Source organism: Ursus maritimus, unplaced genomic scaffold, assembly GCF_017311325.1.
Source record: "Ursus maritimus isolate PB19 unplaced genomic scaffold, ASM1731132v1 scaffold_4, whole genome shotgun sequence".
Taxonomy (NCBI): Eukaryota; Metazoa; Chordata; class Mammalia; order Carnivora; family Ursidae; genus Ursus; species Ursus maritimus.
Genome location: NW_024426552.1, coordinates 2450280 through 2461705, shown reverse-complemented (window position 1 = coordinate 2461705; position 11426 = coordinate 2450280). Strand labels below are relative to the sequence as shown.

General features: G+C 50.0%; 1 protein-coding gene across 2 annotated transcripts in view; it reads left to right on the top strand.

Moving 5' to 3' along the window:
* Positions 1-11426, top strand: part of AGPAT3 (1-acylglycerol-3-phosphate O-acyltransferase 3) — a 91383-nt gene that overhangs the window by 30656 nt on the left and 49301 nt on the right. The window contains exon 1 of one of the 2 annotated variants that reach the window (XM_008710181.2): positions 10024-10148. The exons of the other annotated variant lie outside the window; for it this stretch is intronic. The gene's annotated coding sequence lies outside the window, so the exon portion shown is untranslated. Of the gene's footprint in view, positions 1-10023; positions 10149-11426 lie in introns of those variants that run through there. 2 annotated transcript variants of the gene reach the window in all.

The window sequence follows — 11426 nt, the reverse complement described above, 5'->3', positions numbered from 1 at the left end:
CCCACGCCCCCCCCCCCCCCCCCCCCCCGCCAAGCCCAGTGACAACCAGCGGAGTTGGTGGAGAACACCCGATCTGGTGGGTGCTGGTTCGTCTGGGCCTGAGGACAGAGCCTGTGCCTCAGTGTGGCCTCCAGTGACCCAGGCCTCTCTCCCATCCTCCGTGTCCCAACTCCAGCTCTCAGCTTCCCTCCTGTGCCCACGCTCATTCCTGGGGTCTGCCACCACTGGGTGACTGAGTGACAGGGGCCTATCAATCGAGCGGTGAGCACAGGGCCTCCGCCTGCCTGGTCTCCTCTGGGCCTGGGAGCGAGCTGTCCTGCGAGAGCTTTCTGCAGAGACGAGGCCCAGACACTGTGGGCAGGAAGTTTGACGTTCTGAGGGGTAATTACAACAGTGTGCTGAGACCTACCATTTGGTAAAAACAAGCCACTTTTAGGGTTTGAGTGGGGTTGATGGAGCCCTGTGCCGGCCTCAGACTTTCTACACGTGAAGTCGTGGCTTGTATAAAATGCAGGTGCTGTAGTGCGGGAACTGAGGGCACCTCTCTAGCGTTCACGCTGAAGTTACTGTGTTTACGGTGAGCCTAGAGTGCGGTGTTTCATTACGAGCCCTTATTTGCTAGGCGGTGATGTAGGCGTGGTACACACTAACCACCCTCTGAGCCGCTCATCCTCAGCTCTCCAGCGCTCTGAATCAGCAAACGGTCATTTGCTTTTCTTCACTTGTTACTGATTTAATAACACTGCTTGTGGTCTCGACTGTGAAATTGTTGCAAGCTACTATTGCCTGCAAAAGAAAATCAAACCATACTGTAGCCTCCGGTTGAACTCCCAGTGCGTGCCTTTCCTTTGATGATGGTCTGGTCACGGCGGCGCTATGCTCAGGCCTAGAGGTTCTCTCCCTCCTCGGTGCTCCGGCCAGTGGTGTGGACCCCTGTGCACAGCCGCTGAGAGCCTTGGGATCCATGAAGCATGTTGCATCGTGCACGGCGGGCACGTGTCCTGACGACGGTTTGTTTCTGGGGGAGAGTGGCCAAGGGTCACTAGCCATCAGCCAGACCTCTCCTGGCAAGATGGAATTTGGGGAGGTCGGATTTGGAAATCAGATTGATCTCCCTCATTTCTGGGGACGGGGACTGCAAAGTAACACTTGAGTGCTGGCAGAAAGAAGGGGAGGAGGCTGGCAGGTTGGAAGCATTGTGCTTTCCGGGATTGGTAATAGCTGTGGGACACTTCCCAGATGTGACTTACAACCAACATCCAGTAAGATTTAATCAACATTCACCAGCCAAAAGACTTTTAGGTCTGTGTGTATATAAACAGTGAACCACTTTTTTTTATTTTTTAAAGTTTCACGGGTAGAGGTCAGTGATTCATCAGTTGCATGTAACACCCAGTGCTCATGACATCAAGTGCCCTCCTGAACACCCATCACCCGGTGACCCCATCCCCCGCCCCCTCCCCTCCAGCAGCCCTGTTTGTTTCCTAGAGTTGAGAGTCTCTTATAGTTTGTCTCCCTCTCTGTTTTAGTCTTATTTTATTTTTCCTTCCCTTCCCCTCCGTTCTTCTGTTTGTTTCTTAAGTCGCACGTGTAGGGAAGGCAGAGCAAAACTAAGCAGGTGATACAGACGCCGGCTACGGCCACCACCCCCACAAAGCTAAGTATCCTCAACATGGAAATAGAGTGAATCACTCATTTACGACTTGACTGGCACCTCTCAAAAGATGTCCAAATACCTAAGAACACATGAAAACAGGTGTGCAACTTGATTAGTCATCAGAGAACTGAAAATTAGAACCCACCAATGTGGCGTCTGTACAGAGCCAGGGCTGACGAGGGCGTGCAGCTGCGGGGCACTGGCCCATCATGCAGTGTGACGTGTGCCCCAAAGAGGGCGAAGGGCCTCACAGCTCACGCCAACCCGCTGTGGCCCGTGTGTCCTGTGAACCTCATCCGAGGCCGTGACGCGGGGAGGCGCCTTCCTAGCTACGACCGCAGAGGACAGAGGGAGGGATTGCTCTCCAAGGCAGCACGGGAGGCAGGAGGCCGGGGTGCCTGGGGCTCCAGGTGCCTGGGGCTCTGGGTGTGGTTCCCACTGCTGTGTGAGGAGGAATTCTCTCCACCCTGAAGGTGGTACGAGGGGGCCAAGCAAAGGGCTCAGACTTTGACCGGCCAAGTTGTGTCTAGAGAAGACAGATATCCTGAAGGGTAAGCTTTTATCCTGAAAAAACAAATCTTATCAGCGTTCAGGGTAATTGGTTAGACTATTGTTACCACCGTACAGACGAAAGGTTAGAACTTAATAAGCAAGCAAGATATTTTTTTCCTTAATATTTAAATTTTAATTATAAAAGTAATGCATGCTTGTGAAAATTGAGCACAGAACCAAATCTAATATGTAACCAAGATTTCAGTCTTTCATTGAGGAAGACATAAAAAGATGGAAAGATATTCCATGCTCATGGATCGGAAGAATTAACATAGTTAAAATGTCCATGCTACCCAGAGCAATCTACACTTTCAATGCTATCCCGATCAAAATACCGAGAACGTTTTTCAAAGAACTGGAACAAATAGTCCTTAAATTTGTATGGAACCAGAAAAGACCCCGAATCTCCAAGGAACTGCTGAAAAGGAAAAACAAAGCTGGGGGCATCACAATGCCGGATTTCGAGCTGTACTACAAAGCTGTGATCACAAAGACAGCATGGTACTGGCACAAAAACAGACACATAGACCAATGGAACAGAATAGAGAGCCCAGAAATGGACCCTCAGCTCTTTGGGCAACTAATATTTGATAAAGCAGGAAAAAACATCCGGTGGGAAAAAGACAGTCTCTTCAATCAATGGTGCTGGGAAAATTGGACAGCTACATGCAAAAGAATGAAACTTGACCACTATCTCACACCATACACAAAAATAAACTCCAAATGGATGAAAGACCTCGATGTGAGACAGGAATCCATCAAAATTCTAGAGGAGAACATAGGCAGCAACCTCTACGACATCGGCCAAAGCAACCTTTTTCATGATACATCCCCAAAGGCAAGAGAAACAAAAGATAAAATGAATTTATGGGACTTCATCAAGATTAAAAGTTTCTGCACAGCCAAGGAAACAGTCAGAAAAACTAAGAGGCAGCCAACGGAATGGGAGAATATATTTGCAAATGACACTACAGATAAAGGACTGGTATCCAAGATCTACAAAGAACTTCTCAAACTCAATACACGAGAAACAAATAAACAAATCAAAAAATGGGCAGAAGATATGAACAGACACTTTTCCAATGAAGACATACAAATGGCTAACAGACACATGAAAAAATGTTCAAAATCATTAGCCATCAAGGAAATTCAAATCAAAACCACACTGAGATACCACCTTACGCCAGTTAGAATGGCAAAAATAGACAAGGCAAGAAACAACAATTGTTGGAGAGGATGTGGAGAAAGGGGATCCCTCCTACATTGTTGGTGGGAATGCAAGTTGGTCCAGCCACTCTGGAAAACAGTGTGGAGGTCCCTTAAAAAGTTAAAAATTGAGCTACCCTATGATCCAGCCATTGCACTACTGGGTGTTTACCCCAATGATACAGACGTAGTAAAGAGAAGGGCCATATGCACCCCAATGTTCATAGCAGCAATGTCCACAATAGCTAAATTGTGGAAGGAGCCAAGATGCCCTTCAACAGATGACTGGATTAAGAAATTGTGGTCCATGGTGATGGGTAGTAAGGAGGGCACATATTGCATGGTGCAATGGGTGTTATACACAACTAATGAATCATCGAGCCTTACATCGAAAACCGGGGATGTACTGTATGGTGACTAACATAATATAATAAAAAATCATTATTAAAAAAAAAATGAAAAAAAGATTTCAGTCTTTATTCTACTGCAAGTCCCACTCTTTTTCCTGACTGTGGTCGATTCTTCCAGAACTTGTAAAAATACATATAAAAACATACATACACGCACAGAGTTTTCAAAAACATGTTTATATGTCATAATATATGCGCCACTGATTGTAACTTGGCCTGGATTTTTTTTACCACACACAGCTCTGCTTCATTTCGACACCTTCCCCCTTCGCACGTGGTCAGGAGCCTGGTGTGTGTATGCAGGTGCACGTGCACCACACGCTGTAGGACATGTGTGCACGATCGTGCCAGAGCACGCTTATCCATTACCAGCTTCCCAGAACCAGAGTATGCCTTCCAGACTGAAGTGTGTGTGCGGGCTTCCGAAAGCCTTGCAGTGCACTTGTTCCTGTATTGAGGGGCTGGCCAGGTGAGCACAGTAGAGGCGGCGTCTGTGGAGGGTGACGAGGGGCCTCAGGCTCTGCAGCGTCCAAGCCCCGCCTGGCCCCTTGCCTGGCCTCGTGAACGTGGACTTCGCCTCCTGCTCTGTGGCCCAAGCTCTCCGTTTCTGTGTGTGGCTCGTACTGTGTGTAAGTTGCGAAGATGACAGGAGGCTGTAGATGGACAGTGACCTGGGCCGATTCCCTTCCACTGAGCAGGTGTCTGTTTTCTGGAACATTCCACACTGTATTCCCCTATTGGAACACATGTAAGGGGAGGTGTGCGTGCTCACGTGCATGGACGGATGGGGTCACAGCGTTCGTTAGCTGAGCTGCAGTCTGTCCAGCGTGTGAGGGCCAGGGCAGCAGAGACAGAACGGGGCTGTGGCTTCTGCGTGACTCTGTTGTAACCAGCCACCGAGTCGGGGTGCAGTCTCTGCTGGGCAACTCCTGTCCTTGCTGAATAGACCTGAAGACTGAGAGCACTGCTTGAGTTGCTGTGCCTGGGAGCACCAGCAGGGCTGGCCTGCCATTAGGCTTTACCCCACGGGCTTCTAGTTGAGACAGAAGGACTGAGGGCAGGGTGGCCGGGAGGCATGTCACCTGTGGCCTGGGGGTCACGCGAGCCACCCTCTTGGGCCTGGCTCCTGGCATTGCCTGAGCATGTCTCCTCACCTCCATATGAATCAAACTCAGGAGGTGTGTCCACAGACACACCGGGCCAAGGCCAGGCGGCCAGGCTTCCCTCTCCAGCCCCAGATGCTGAAGAGAGGGTACCAGGGCCCAGAAGTGTGTCCCAGCAGGCCAGGCCAGCGAGGGCACCCACGTGCGGCCACCTCTCCTCTTGAGTGTGCCTTTGCTCTCCTCCTTGGCCTCCAAAAGGAAGGGGAAGGAAGGGAAGCAGACCCGGAGAGGAGGGAAGATGGCGCCGTGGGGGGAACTGTGCTGGTGCTCTGGGTAACCCACTGAAACTCGGAACTGCCCCGAGAACTTGTGGGGTTTCAGAGCACATAGACGTGTCATCTTGGACGATGAAAGCTTGCTTCCTTCTCTCTTTCCTGGTCTTTTTTTTTTTTTCAAAGATTTTACTTATTTATTTGACAGAGATAGAGACAGCCAGCGAGAGAGGGAACACAAGCAGGGGGAGTGGGAGAGGAAGAAGCAGGCTCATAGAGGAGGAGCCTGATGTGGGGCTCGATCCCATAACGCCGGGATCACGCCCTGAGGCGAAGGCAGATGCTTAACTGCTGTGCCACCCAGGCGCCCCTCTCTTTCCTGGTCTTAACACAGTGGCTGCAGCGAGTTCTCTGGGGAACAGAAGCCTCGACGGTGGATGAGGGGAGCTGAGCTTTTCTGGAATCTCATGAAACACGTTTTTTCTTTTACTTCTTATTGTCAATAGTTAGACTCACTGATTTTCTATAGTAAACCATTCCTGAGTCCTGGTATAAACCAGATTTGGTCATGATGGTTTTTGTCTGCTTTCATGCTGCTATGGCAGGAATCATGTCTGTAGTGAGCATTCCGTCCACATCCACGCACATGGCCACGGAGGTCACGGCCGCTCGTCTTGTTCCTGGCATCCGCTGGGATGCCTCTCGTGCTTCTCTGCTGAGTCGAGTGCTGGCTTTGGGGCTGAAATATTATCACCTTGCAGGGAAGCATGTAACGAGTACGTAGGATATTTCAAATTGACTCTTACTTTATTGAGTGTTTTTGTCAGGAAGTGAGGTTGAATTTTGTTAAATTACTGGCCCAGCATTCTTGTTAAAGAGATATAGAGAATTTTATTAATAGATTTCCCAATATCAAACCATCCTTGCATTCATGGACCAAACCCCACTTGGTCATGAGGTATTGTCTTTCTAACATGCTATTAGAGTTGGCTTGCTAATAACTTTTTAAACCAATTTTTATATTCATATTCGTAAGCAAAGAGTAGTGGTTCTCAAACTTTTGTTCTCTTTATGCTCTTAAAATTACTGAGGACTGCAGAGAGCTTTTTGTGTGTCTGTGTGAGTCATCTCTATTGTGGGTCTCAGCTGGGGCTGATTGACCCTGTCACCGCCAAGGGGACATTTGGCAACGTCAGGAGATGTTCTTGGTTAACGCGGCTGGTGGTGCAGGGTGTCATTCCTGGCAACCAGTGGGCAGGCAGGGATGCTGGTGGAGAGCCTGCCATGCACAGGACGGCTCCCATAACAAAGTCTTCTGGTCCAAAATCTCGGCAGTATTGTGGTCAAGAAATCCTACTGTCCATGTAGACTATTTTAGAAATTAACACTGAGAACATTTAAAAATATTTATTTAATAATCCATTTAAAATAGATGCAATAAACTGATTCCATATGAACACAAATAATCTTTTTTATAAAGAAAAACTACATTTTCCACAACTGAACTTAGGGAGTGAGGAGAATGGCACAATTTTGGATTTTTTACGAGTCTCTCTCATGTCTGGCAACAGAAGAGGCAGCCAAAGTTGCCTGCTTCTGAATTCAGTCTGTGTTGTTTGGTTGAAGTTTATAAAGACAGTTCTGCCTTATCAAGACGTAATGGGAAAACAGGGGACTTTCATGTCCCCAGCTGGGGGCTCAGGGACCCCAGGGTCCTTGCATCATGCATGGGAGCCATCGATGTAGACAGGCTTCCTTCTGCCGCGTTCTTTCCCACGTGTGCATTCAGTGCTGTGTTGTCTTTGTAAAAGGCATTTGGACGTTTTCTGTCTTTCTCTATGTTCTGGAAAAGGTTAAATAGTATGAAGATAATCCGAGAGGATTGGTAGAATTCCCTTGTAAAATCATCTGAGTTTAGCATCTTTCGTTAGAAGTAACTGACAGGTATCTTTTCATTCTATAAAAATAGGTCTGCTTTGGGGCACGTGGGTTGCTCAGTGGGTTCAGTGTCTGACTCTTGGTTTCAGCTCAGGTCATAATCTCAGGGTCCTGGGATCGAGCCCGCATGGGGCTCTGCACTCAGTGGGGAATCTGCTTCGGATTCTCTCTCTCTCTACCCCTCCTGCTTGTATGCTCTCTCTCTCTCAAATAAAGAAAGAAAGAAATCTTTTTTAAAAAGTAGGTCTGCTTAAAGTTTCTATCTTTTTTGTGGTCACTTTCTTTGTGGAAAATATCCATGTCATCTAGGCTTTCAAATTTATTTGCATAGACATATGCAATTATTTCCATGATTTTAAAAAAATGTTTTCTTTTGATGGTTATTCCCTGTTTCTTATTTTGTGTATTTTTGTTCTACTTTTTCTTGATTAGTTTTTATTGCTCTGGGTGACTTAACTTTTATTGATTTTTTTTCAAGTTTGGCTACTAATTAGAATTTTTTTTTAAAGATTTTATTTATTTATTTGACAGAGAGACAGCCAGCGAGAGAGGGAACACAAGCAGGGGGAGTGGGAGAGGAAGAAGCAGGCTCACAGCAGGGAGCCTGACGTGGGGCTCGATCCTAGAACGCGGGGATCACGCCCTGAGCCAAAGGCAGACGCTTAACGACTGAGTCACCCAGGCGCCCCCTAATTAGAATTTTTTAAACTCACTGTTTGCTTTTACTCTTATTAATTCCTTCCCAACTTTAAAATTCTCTTTCAGCTTTTCGAGTTGGAGGCTGGATTGTCTTATTTTTGTGATTTCATTCCTAAAGACCCAAATACCTAATGTGATAACTTCTCTTCTAAGTACAGCCACAGTTTCGTTGTGCTTTTTAGAAATCATGCAGTCTTGGTTTCTATGCCCCCGGAGAGGACCGTCTAAGGGGAGGATGGTCACCTCTCAGGGGAAAGGCCCTGTTTTCTGATTTTGTTATTAGTTTCTAGCGAATATTGTCTGCACTTCAAATAGGATTTGGACTTTGTTGATTATTTCTTGTTGCTTGATTTGCGAATGTCCCCTTGGGCAGGTGAAAGGATGTGCGGCGTTTGTCACTAGCGAAAGGGTTAGTGCCAGAGGCCTACACCCACCTCTTGAGCCTCCCTGCTTATGCCTCCTGCCGCCTCACAGAGCTCTTGGCCACTGTTCTTCCTCGGATTGAAAGAGACGGGTCCGTGTCTCCCTGTGTTAGCGTGCTGTGATCTGTTCTCCAGCGACCCCTGTGACCTCTGCTCTGTGAAGTGTGCCGTGGGTTATTTGGTGCAGAGATGAAACTGTTCTGTGTTCCTCAGGAATTTGAGGTCCTCGCGTCACAAATATTCCTGCTTTGTCTCATTTCATTTCACCAGGTCTGACCGTCTACTGTCCACTACTGAGATTCTGAATCCTATTTTTTCCATTTTGCATTTTCCTAGTACACATTATTTCCAACCCTGCTAAATTGCTTTGGTTGAGGTATTTCTCTTATATGTAGCAGAGCTTGATTTCATTCTGTGAGCCGGTGTGAAAACAGTTCCCTTTCCGCAGGGGATCTCTGCCCGTCCCCCTGTTTGGATTAGTGCTCTTGTTACTTTGGTCGTATTCGGAGAGTTACAGATAAAATGTGTGCACGTGCACAAAACACACATCTTTTTGTATGTGGTCCCTGTTTTTAGCCTTTCTGGGTTTTTTTTTAGGTTTTGTTTTTGTGTTTGGTGGTATTGACCTGGTAGCTGGGAAGGTACGCTTCGACTGGGGGCTGCCTGATACCCACTAGCCGCGTGTCCCTGTGTGCGGTCACCCTTCCTGTGGTGGCTCGGGCACGGCCCCCGCCTGTCTCCATCAGCTTCCGTCCATCTCTCCGGGACCTCCCGCCTGGAGCCCGTTTTACCAGTTTGCTTCGATTCCGCGGCCCTCTCGTGTGGGTGTTCGGGCGTCATTTCTGTGGCCTTGAGCTTCTGTCTTCTGTGGCTCGGTGTCCGGGCTCGTCTGTCTCCCGCACGTCTCGCGGATGCTGCGCTCAGCTCTGTTTGTCCTTGTTATGGTCGCTGAGACGTGTGGATGTCCTGCCTCACGCCGCCGTCGTCCGCATCCTCGCCCCTCGTTTTACTGCCTTCTCTTGGGCTGACGTCCGTTAGCTCCATCTACCCGCCGTGCTCTTGCAGTGGCGTCCTCACAGTATTGGGGCGTGTGGTTGGCCTCACTCAGGCTCATCGGTGTCCCTACTTTCTTCCTAAAAAGACCTTAGAACCAGGACTTTGGTTCGACCGTGTTTTCAAACCCTCGTTTCCCGGGCGCACAGCACTTCTGAGCTCTCCCCAGGTCCTCACCGCGGTTCTGGAGACGGGCTCTGGGCGCCGTCTGCAAAGCTGGAGCCTGGAGAAGTGGCCTCGGAGCAAATTGCAGGCTGGCTGTTGTTTTGTGTGCCTATCACTTGCGAGCCCTGCCTCTCCCAGGACGCACAGCCACGTGTTGATTCTGTTACGTGGCTGTGACCGCGGACGGCCTGGCGGGTGCATGTTCAGTCCACGCCGAGAGCCTTCCCTCCACGTTCCCCGCCAGCACCCCCGAGCATGGGGACCCTTCCCGCCGCTGGCAGGTGCGCTGTGGGTGTCTCGGTGCTCGTGTGTGCGCGTCTTCCCATATGCGTGCGAGACTCCGGGCTGAGCTGCCGGTCCCGTCCCAGCACTGGGGTGCGAAGAACTTGATGAGGCTTTAGGCTTTATCACGGCAATGAGCAAATTTGGAACACTTCAGTTACTCGGTGCCTTTGACACGTTGTTTTCAGTGGTAACAGAACACTAGGGGATGACGGCTGTCCTTTCGATGATCAGTAATTAGCTCCCTGCCGCTGATTCTCTAAGTTTTCCAGGGACGGAGCTCATCGCTGTGTCACGAGAGTGTCGGGATGGGCGAGGCCTGGACGTGCGACCGGTGGAGAACGCGCGGCGGGTCCAGGGGGACTGTGGCTGACCAGCAGAACATGCAGGTGCCAGGATTTCTTCTTACTGATTTCTCTCAAAATGTCGTTTGTAAAGATTTACAAGAGAACGTAGTCTTCTTTATTTGGGCTAAATTTTGTCAAATAAAGATTTCCCCTTTTGTAAATTAAACTTAATCCCGTGATGTCAGCAGAAGGAGAGGGACCGTCAGGTGAGGAGGGAGGCTTTGACTGTTGGTTCCAGTAAGACGTCCAGTAAGCGCTGGGGTGTTTTCTCTGTGTCGTGACCCAATGCCGCACGTGCCGGGGACACAGCACAGGTAGCAACCCGAGCTGTCTTTCTCAGAAGTCAAATTGCTCATGAAGAACCGTGCCTGTTATGCTTTGAAAACCCAAACAGCTTTGAAGTGAAGACAGACTTTGCTGGAAAGTTTCCGTCGATCTCCGGGTTTGGAGCCGTGGTGTCCAGTGTGGTTTGTCGGCGAAGGGTGGGGACCTGGATCACCATGGCCGTGGACTTGCCAAGGCCCCCCTGGGAGGCGTCCCCAGGAAGTCAGGCCCCCCGGTGGCCAGGGGAGGGCAGGCCACCCCACCCCGCCATCAGGTAGCCCATGCTCATTTAACAATCTACTGACTTTGGTCGAGGGCCTGCCACTTGCCAGGTGCCCCTCTGGGCAGAGGTGAACGGCCCACAGACCTCAGCGCCTGTGGAGGGCACAGGCTGTGGGGGAAGTGACCCAGACACATGTGAGGGCTGCGTTCCCGCAGGTAGGAGGGGAGGCGATGGTCTGAACAAATTTCTGTGATCTTCCCGGGGCAGAGAGAGCCTGGTGGATTGCAGGGGACAGGCATGGAGGTCAGAAGGTGATGGGGCTCGTGGCAGTGGGGGGTGGGGAGCAGCCAGGCTTGCCATGGTTCGAGTGTGTGCATGTGTGTGCGGGGGTGACTGGGTGTGTGTGAAAGGGATTGTGTGTCGTGCATGGTGTACACGTGTGTGTTGGGAGGGAATCAGGACCGTGCATCGCTGGGCTCCTGGTGGTGCCTCTGGCTGCAGGGAAGGTGGAGGAGTAGTTCTGGGGGAGGCCACGGTGAGCATGCCGCCACCAGACCACCCAGCACAGCATTGTCGAGAGGTTCTGGAAGCCAGAGGAAGGACGGCCGAGGCTGGCCAGATACACATGGGAAGACGGGGAGGAAGAGGAGGAACGGGAGGCCAAGGCGTGAAGGAGCCCAGTGAGTGGGTGGGTTGCGTGTGAGCGCGGTGGCCGCACGGCTGTGATCTCCAGGGAGGTGAGTAGCCTTGCTGGCTGGCCCAGATTCACTTGC